General features: G+C 30.3%; 1 non-coding gene across 1 annotated transcript; it reads left to right on the top strand.

Annotated features, from left to right (window-relative positions):
- The first annotated feature begins 3,427 nt into the window (after positions 1-3,427).
- TRNAL-UAA lies at positions 3,428-3,510 on the top strand. The gene has a single exon. It is a non-coding gene; the product is annotated as a tRNA-Leu (tRNA).
- The last annotated feature ends 6,919 nt before the right edge of the window (positions 3,511-10,429 follow it).

A 10,429-nucleotide genomic window follows, 5' to 3' on the forward strand; every position in this document is an offset into this window, starting at 1 on the left:
CCCTAAAAATGAAGAATAAACTTGTGTCATACCTTCACAATGATCATTAACATATCTTTGATCGTCTTCAATTTAGCCGTGAATGAGGATTCCATGTGGTCTAATCGATCATCAATGCACTGCAAGTGTTGGCGGCACTCACATGTCCTCTGTTGTCCACTAGTTGGACCTCTCACAAGTGGACCTCTAACATGTAAATCCCTAGCTCCCAAGGAATTGATCGATGTACCCCTCTCTTACTTCCTCATCCCTCCTGGATGCATCCATCACATCCTCTTCCCTATACGGGGACACCCCCCACCTCCTCATTTGCCGCTACATGTTTGGCTCAGACTAATACTTCTTCTTGGTAACTATCTGGATGTGGTGGGTCTAGTAACTGACTCATGTAAGTCTATGAGGGATTGAATCTCCAGCAAAAGCGTTTGATCGCTTTTGCTTCGATTTTGGTTAAATGAAAATTACATAAAAATATAGATTTGAAACAAACATCATCATATTGTATATTATTTAGGCTAAACATGAATTAAATGAAAACAAAAGTACCTTTGTAGATTCATCTTCTTCACAACAAAGCCTCTTAAAATATCCTCTAAAAGGTCTTCCTTGGCTGACTCTTGGCAAAAACCGTACTTTCCTGAAAGAGATAAGGAATTGAGATGGAGATCAAGAAGTTAAAATTTAATTATTTTTTCTATTCTTCTATGAGTGAGAGAGGAGAGAAGAGAGAACTACTAGAAAAGAACAATTTATTCTCCCAAAATAACATCCCGTCTAGAGTTTAACGTAGGGGAGTCTTAACTCTTCACTTCTCCATTCCCCCTTCATTAATAGAAAGTTAATTAATTATTTAATTATTTAATTAAATTTAAATAATAATTAATTTAATTAAATATCTCATATTTAATTAAATAAAGATTTGAATCATATTCAAATGGATATTTCTCTCTTAACCTATAGTTTTAATATGAATTTCATTCATATTAATACATAACTTATAGTTTTAATATGAATCTTATTCATATTAATCTAATGTTTGAATCACATTCAAATATATTAATCCTCCCATGTTATATAGTTTAAGCTTGAATCATATTCATAATTAACTATATAATAATGTATCCATATACATTATATTTTATATTAATCATACCATATACAATTAATATATGTTTTTCTAAACTAATTTGAACATTTCAAATTATTCTTTCAAAACTTTAGTCCTTGTTGATCTGTTGTGAGCTAGTAAAGAGACCTAATGGACCTACAATAAATTTCAATGATCCGATATTAATTAATTAAACTTTTTAATTAGTTAATCAACATTCATTAACTATGAATCAAACCACTATGACCTATAGTTGCACTCTTATGCACTGTAGGATAAGTTGTGTCCATGGATAAAATTATTACATGTAAATCAATTCTTCACGAATAGTTCGCAATTACAATTGAGTAAAATGTCCATTTTAATCCTGTAATTACCTCTATATCCTTAAGTCCATTGATCCTCTAATGAATAATTTGTTTATGGTCCAACCATAAACCGAGTTCCTCTCGGACCAATGAGAGGATGGGTCTCATTGTTCAAGTCCCGGAGTAAGCACTTAAAGAGATTACTCATCTACTTATCCTATACTAAAAGCAGCAAAATCTATTTTGTAAAATTATGTTTCCAACTCCTTATTCAATTAAATTCCCAAAATGATAGGCATATTAAGTCAGCGACTTGGACCACTCTTACTCATGCAAATCAAAGGACGAGCTATTATAGGTAGAAGTTCATAATTCACAGATCATCCAGTGAAATATTAATCCCTTCAACTAACGAAATTATAAAGAGAGATTAATTATTTTGTGGTTTAGTCTTAAACAAACTCTTTGTATAGGGTACATCCACTTACATGTCTCTACATAAACTATTTAGATTATATCGTTGTAATAATTACAAAGTAGGTCGTATCCACAGTGTTGTTCAGTCTCATCCATATGCTATAGACCCTTTAGCTAAATGATCAAAGCAAAATCGCACATGAGTAAAAAAATATGATTAAACCATATGCTATAGACCCTTAGCTAAATGATCAAAGCAAAATCGCACATGAGTAAGAAAATATGATTAAAGAAAATTCGCACATGAGTTATGCAATCGCGTAGCTGGTGCTAAGTGATTTTATTTTCATCATATCTCATTCAATAGAATGCTATTTTAGCTAAATGATTATATGCTTTTTTTTTTTCTTTTTCTTTTTTGTTTTGTAATCTAAGAGTAAAAGGATAGTTCACTTCTCAAACTGGTAAAAAAAAAACAATTTGTTTTAGAAAACATGTCATTTTTAATAAGTTTAGGTTAAAATAACATTTTTGTCCCTATACTTTGGAGCTGGTTTAGTTTTAGTATTTTTGTACTTTCAATTATCCAATTTTAGTCTATATATTTTCAATAAATCTTAAATTAGTCCTCATTACTAATTTATTATGATTTTTTTTTTAAAAAAAATCTTTTTGTTATCTATTAAAAGTTTATTGTAAATTTTAAAATATACTCACTTCCTTGCATGAAAATTATTATTATTATTATTTAACCAATTTCAGTTAAATTAACTTTGAGTGATTAAATCTAAGATTTATTAAAAGTACGTAAACTAAAATTGAACAACTGAAAGTATGAAGACTAAAATAGGACAATTGAAAGTATATAAACCAAAATGGTGTTTAGTTTTTAAGTTAATTTTAGCAATTTTCTGGAAAAAAAAAATCAATTTTTACCCTCAACTTATGACATTGTATAAATTTGCACCCTCAACTTTAAGTTGGACCCCAAACCTTAGTTATATATTGCAATGTCTACACTTTATTCAATATTTTCCGATTCACACACTAGTTTTAATTAAAAGAAAATAACAAAGCAAAACATTCTGTAATTTTGTCCAAACTCGGAAATTTTAATAGTATAAAGTTTGGTAAAAATTTAAGTTTAATTAATGTACAAATTAACCATCAAACAGCTTAACCAAAACTTGTATTTAAAAAATAAAACTTTCTGAAGATTCACAAATTTTAACCAATTTTAACGATACTGTTTTATTTGAAATTTCATCAAATTTATACTGTACATAATATTTATGAACAACCAAAAGTATATGAATTTATTTAAGACTGTTTTTAAATATAGAAACATGAAATAAAACATTTACAAATATAGTAAAATTTTACTATTTATATACGATAGACTGTGATAGATTACTATCTATGCCTCGCAGATAGACTATGATATTTTGCTATTATTTGTAAATATTTTTAGCAATTTTTTCATTTAAAATAAATTTTCTTTTTTTTTAATGAATTTTACAATTAAAAAGTTAGATATTTATAATAAGTAAATAAAATGAGAAATATTAATTTTCAAAACAAATGACGTAATTGAGCTGGTTTGCCCGAGAGGTTAAGGGGGAAGACTTAAGATCTTCTGCACATAAGTGCGCGTGGGTTCGAACCCCACAGCCAGCATTAATGGAAATCTATTTCCTTTTTGTTTTATTAGCTTCAACTATATCCAAAAAAAAGAATATAATAATGGAATCATGGATTTATTTTTAAATCTCACTTTTGTCCTTTTGACTTTCAAATTATTCACACTTTATCCTTCATTATTGAAAATGTCTGTTTTAGTCTTTTAACTTTTAAACTTGTTTTATTTTAGTTTGTGAAATTTTTTAAAAAAAGAAAAAAAGTCTCTCTCTTTATTTTTTTTTTAACAAATGGACGAAATAGCTTCGAGTATGTGAACTTGCTCACACGAGATTTTAACTAGAAAAATTTGATGCGCAATGTACTTGAATTTATATTGATGGGTAGGTGTAGTACAATATCCTATATTTTTCCTCTCATTCTTTTCTCTCGAAGTAAATTTGTCGTGGGAGTTTTAGAACTTGGTCGTGAAGGTAGATTATATTTGTCTCGAGGGTTGTGCAACTTATTCTTTGTTATATGAATAATTTCACAAAAAATATGAGACAATACATAACCTTGTAAACGTGAGAGAATCTGAGCCCAACGAATTGACGTTGTCTCCTTAAGACAATTTTACTCACTCTAGTGCCTAAGTTTCTTGAGTAATTGTCTCTCAAGATAGGAAAAATTACCTTTCATATGGAAGCAGCACATCATCCACAAGATCCAACGAACTATCCTTTGCCATAAATGGAAACTTCAATGACTTTATAAAAAGGGAGAAAGTTTTAATGGGAGAAAAGTGATCATGAAAGAGCTCTAAAAAGCAATTCGAAGAAGAGGCATATTTATAGACTCTTCTTGGTCATTTGAATAGGGTTGTCTCTTCTTCAAGTTATTATTTTCAAAATGACATATTCATTTATGAAACAACCCAACTCCACACGAGACTACGGTCACTACCATTTATTCCAACAATCCTCCCATAAATAGTAAATTGACAATTCAAGATAAAAGGAAAAAAATAAAACTTTTGGTATTTCTCAATGAAGAATCTGCATGGAGATAAGTAATAAACACTTCGAACTTCCCCTAGTGAACATCAATCGAGTTTACTTAGCTAATTAGTGGACTTGATGCCTTGAACTGTCAGCTGTTCTAAAGTAAATTAAGACGATTGAAGTCACACAGTTTCTCATTATAACAAAGTTTGTTCTCATAATTGTGTTCATTTTAGCCTTGAACAATGTCTGGTCTCATGAGTGGTTTAGGAAATTTGCCTTAAAATTCTCATAAAATCAGTCCCTTCACACTCACATAGGTGATTTCTATAAAGAACATTGTATATGCCTTTTCATAAATAATTATTCAACAACTTATAGAAATAATTAAAAGTATAATGCTTACCCTAAAACCATACTTGCACTGTCTCATCATCTTTAGAATGGATAAACGATCAAAATTTCAATGCAGTGCTCATTAAGTTATTTAGAGGTCGGTTTGCCCATTGAACATAGATCTTGGGATCTCTAGTCAACTAAGTTGAGTTGCCTCTCTGATTAACTTTTTAAAATTATAGGCTATATTCTCATTCTTCTTGATGAACTTTCAACCAACTCTCTAGTTAGGTCTTTTGCAAGCGGATCTACAATATTATCTTTGACCTTACAGAGTCAATGTGATAATTCAACTAGAAAGTATTTTTCTGATTGTATTGTATCTTCGTCATAGATGTTGAGACATATTATTATTTACTAAAGAAGTATATGTTGTATTCATACGTTAGGAATACCATACAAAAAAAAAATTGTAGTCAACTCAAACATATATAACTTTTTAAAATTATTATCCAATATTCTAAAATGGGGAATATTCACTTTTCCCAAATACTCCCACAATAGCATAAAACATTCAAAAAGTTTTCAACTTTTCCATAATTGCCAAGGATTTTTTTTTTTTTTTTTTGTGCTTTTTTATATGAAATTCTCTCTTATATATATAACGATAGGTGAACATTATGCTTGATATTAAAACATATCAATATAAGCCAATAAATCATGGCTTAAATCACCATTGTCATACATATAATTGCAAAAACGCAAAATTAGTGGCAAACATAAAATAAAAATGGACTACCACAGATGCCCAAATGGTGAACTCATGCCAAATTTAGATCCAGTGCTACCACAATTTACAAAATAACAAACAAAAAGAAATCCTAGATTTCAACTTCCTGAACAAAGTAATTTCAGAAGAAAGAATCTGTTTGTTTCTTTTTTCTTCTAAGAATAGCCAAAAGAAAAATACATAACAGAACCACTGACAGAGGGGAAAAAACCCAAAGCACTTGACAATACAAAAACACTGCAAATTTCAAGGAAATCACGAATAGTATTCACAAAATAATAATAATAATAATAATAATAATCATTATTATGAAATTTATTTCACAAAAAAAATTCATCCAATTAAAATATTCACAAAATATTATCCAAAGAAACAGAGATTGAAAGCAGTGTGTTCACACGAGATTTCCAAAACTTAATTCGTGAAATTTGAACTTTGGATTTGTATTGATTTCAGCATAGCAAGTACAATCTCTAATACATCATATTTTGATGCTTTCAAAATAAACTAAAATCTTTAAGCTGGTTGATCTTCTTAAATGATCGGACTTTGGAGTTGTTGATCTTCTTGGATGATCGGCCTTTGGGTTTGATGATCTTCTTGGACGATCGGCCTTTGGGTTTGTTGATCTCCTTGGATGATTAGTGATCACACGAGACTTCCGGAGAAACTTGTTTCGTGGAGTTCAACTTGAGTTGGTGTTATGTTGATGTTGATTTGATGTGATGTGGTTTGATCTCTAGTACTTGATCCTCTGATTCTCTCAATCAAATGCGTACGCTTGATTTGAGGAAGTGAAGACGTGATGTTCTTGGAGTAGAAGTCTTGGAAGAATGTTTGTATCTTCGAAGAACTTCAGTCTTCAGGTGTGGTTAGCTTCAGGAGTTAGAGAGTCTTCTAGTTATTGGGAGAATTCTCGCTCGGTGTAGAATTTCTCTAGAGTGTAGAATTGTTGACCCGCTTGGAGTAGTCTTTGGGACTGTTGATCATTTTGGATACAGTTGTGAAGATACAGTTTATTGAAGTCTTCTAATCTTCATACCTTCAAATAGTTTAGATCTTCAGTTCTTTAGAATTAGAGTGTTTTAGTCTTTAAAACTTTGAGAAGCTTCAGTCTTTAGCACTTAAGAGCTTGAGAGCGTTGGTTTTCAAGAATTAGGAGCTTCAATACTTGAATCTAAGGAGCTTAAATCTTCAAAGCTTTAATATGTCTTCTGATCTTTAAAGCTTTAGTATGTCTTCTGATCTTCATAACTTTGATATGTTTTCTGATCTTCACAGCTTTGATATGTCTTCTAATCTTCAGAGTTTTTGTTAATATTTAAATGATCTTCACAACCCGAGTTACGAATTTGAAATGTTCAAATTCAATTTTAGGTTTTCGATTGATTATATTTGATACAATTATAAACGTTTAATTTAATTGAAATTAAACGAAATTAGAAAATCAATTAATATTTAAATTATGATTTAAATATAAATTTGATTTATTGGTGATATTGATATTTTATTAATTTAATATTATTTTAATTAAAAAATTTAGTTAAAAATAATTTATAAATTGGTTTTATATAAATTAATTATTTTGAATTAATTTAAATAAAATGATTTAGGTTAATGGGCCACTAACATGTTTGATGAAATATCATCAAATTCCAAATGATTTTGGTGATGATCTTCAAGTTGGAGCTGCCCACCATGCAACCCTATACATTTGGATGTTTTTTACCTATATATTGAAGCTCCATGCATAAAGATCAGTGAGAATGCTGAAATATATTTTTTGAATTAATAACTTGAAAACCCTACTCTCGTACTTCATCAACAACTTGTTCAGTATTTCTACCACACATTCCATCTTGAGCATAATAGATAAGATTTCGGTGGTAGTTCTTTCGGTGATTCAAGCTCTATCTTGGTATTTTTCAGCTGATTTCGTGTTGGAATCTTCAAATGTAATATGTATTTCAAACCCTCTTTTGAATATCATATGATCAACATGCTTAAAACTCAAATTAAATGTAGTTTAAGTGCTTATTGATATGTTGTCTTCCGTTGCATGATATTTCATTCCTTCATCTATATACATGTTTAAGCTACAGAAGATAACCTTGGATGTTAGTTTATTGGTATGTGGGTTTAATGGTACTAAATTTCAAATAAAACATTTCATATTTTATTAAATAAATAATTTTTTTGTACAATACAAGTACAAACTACAGAACCCTACGAGATTTAGGGCATCAACCCCAACAAATATAACTTTAACTTCAACAGATCACACACTCTAGAACATCATAGAAATAGGAAGAAACTATAAGTTTCTTGGTGTGTTAACTATGAATTATCCAGCTAGTTTGCCTATTGAGCATAAATCTTAGGATCTCTAGTCAACTAGGTTAGGTTACCACCAGATGACTCATTTCATAGGCTTTAGCCCTATTTCCCTCAATGTATATGTGACTTGCTCTCTTGACAATCCATTCATCAAAGGATCTGCAATATCTTCTTTTGATTTCACATAATCAATGGAAATTATTCCACTATAGAGCAATTCCATTATCAAATTATGTTTGCATCTAATATTTCGTGACTTGCCATTATGGATATTATTCTTAGCTCTCATAGAAGTCGCTAAATTGTCACAATATACATATTGCATTTATAGGCTTTGGCCACAATGGAATATCTTAAAGAAAACTTTGAAACCATTCAGTTTCTTCTTCTGCTTTATCAAGAGTTATAAACTCTAATTCCATAGTAGATCGTATTATACGCGTCTGTTTTGAAGATTTTCATGATACAGCTGTTCCACCTAAGGTAAAAATATACCCGTGAGTTGATTTAATCTCCAAGCTATCAAAAATGCAATTAGCATCACTAAATCCTTCCAGTATACGTAGATACGTCGTATAATGCAATCCATAGTCTAGAGTGTACTTCAAGTACCTTAGAACTCTAACTAACACATTCCAATGATCATGCCTATGATTGTTGGTGTATCTTGCTAACCTTCAGTATCGGGTCTTGTACAATTCATTGTGTACATTAAGGTACCAATAACTCTAGAATATTTTGGAAGAGATACATCTTCATCATTTTTTTTTTCTTCAACTTATAATTTGGATCAAATGGAGTAACAGCTGGCTTAATCTCAAAAAGATCAAATTTTCTCCGCACCCTATATATATAGTGAGATGGAGAAAGCATGTACCCACTTGGATTTCTTGTTATTCGAATTCTAAAGATAACATCAGCAAAACCAAGGTCTTTCATATCAAAGTTTGATATCAACATCCTTTTAATGGAATCAATAACACTTCTATTTGTGTCCATTATTAACATATCATCCACATATAAGCGAACAATGACATACTTTTGATCTGTAGTTTTAACATAGATATATTTATCACACTTATTTATCTTAAATCCATTTGATAACATAGTATGATCAAACTTTTCATGTCATTGTTTGGGTGCTTGTTTTAACCCATAAAGAGAGTTGACCAATTTACAAACTTTGTCTTGAAGTTCCTTAACAGCAAACTCTTCGGGGTGTTCCATATAAATTTCTTCATCTAAATCTCCATTTTAAAATGCAGTTTTTACATCCATTTGGTCTATTCCCAAATTTGGTAAAGTTGTTACTGCAATTAACATCCTTATAGATGTAATTCTCATCACTGGAGAATAGGTATCGAAGAAATTTGGCCCTTCTTTTTGGCAAAAGCTTTTAGCTACCAACCGAGCTTTGTATTTATCAATAGTGTCGTCCATCTTTAACTTTCTCTTAAAAATTCATTTACTCCAATTGGTTTACTTCCAGGAGGTAAATCAATCATATCCATGTATTGTTCTGTAAAATGGATTCTAGCTCACTATTGATAGCTTCTTTCCAATAAGGTGCATCAGGAGATGATACATCTTCTTGAAAAGTTTGAGGCTCACCTTCGATCATATAAGTTATTAAATAAAGTCCAAAAGAAGTAGCTTTCTTAACTCTTTTGCTTCTTCTAGGTTTAGACTCAAGATTTTGATTGTCTTTACCTTTCGAAGAGCTAGTCTCATTAATTCTTTTGGCACCAATAATTTTGTGTCCTTCCTCCTTTAAAGGAAAAATATCCTGAAAGAAATCAATTTCAATAGATTCCATTATGGAATTATTATTAATATCAGATATTTTTTATTTAATCACCATAAATCTATAAGCAGCACTATGCTTTGCATAGCCTATAAAGACACAATCAATTGTCTTAGGTCTAAGCTTGGTCCTTTTTGGTAAAGAAACTTGTACTTTTGCCAAACACCCCTACGCTTTCAACATTTTATAGGAGGGTAATTTCCATTCCACACTTCATAAGGCGTCTTATTAGTCTTCTTATGTGGAATTCTATTTAATGTAAAATTTGTTGTCAGCAAACCTTCCCCCCACAAATTGTGAGGTAAACCTGAACTATTTAATTTGCAATTAACCATGTCCTTTAAAGTTCGATTCTTTCTTTCAACCACACCACTTTTTTGTGATGTATAAGGTGTTGTAGTTTGATGAGTTATACCATTAACTTCACGGAATTCATAAAGTGATGATGATTCATATTCACCACCTCTATCTTATCTGAGCATCTTTACTTTCTTCTCAAGTTGATTTTCAACTTCTACCTTATATGTTTTAAAAACAATAAGGGTTTCATCTTTACTATGTAATAAATATAAATAACAATATTTACTATAATCATCAATGAATGTGACAGAATATCTCTTGCCAGCTCTTGTGGGAATACTTTTCATGCCACATACATCACTATGAATTAAATCAAGTAACTCATGACTTCTTTCCACATATGAACAT

The sequence above is a fragment of the Benincasa hispida genome, chromosome 12, assembly GCF_009727055.1.
Source record: "Benincasa hispida cultivar B227 chromosome 12, ASM972705v1, whole genome shotgun sequence".
In the NCBI taxonomy this organism is placed as follows: Eukaryota; Viridiplantae; Streptophyta; class Magnoliopsida; order Cucurbitales; family Cucurbitaceae; genus Benincasa; species Benincasa hispida.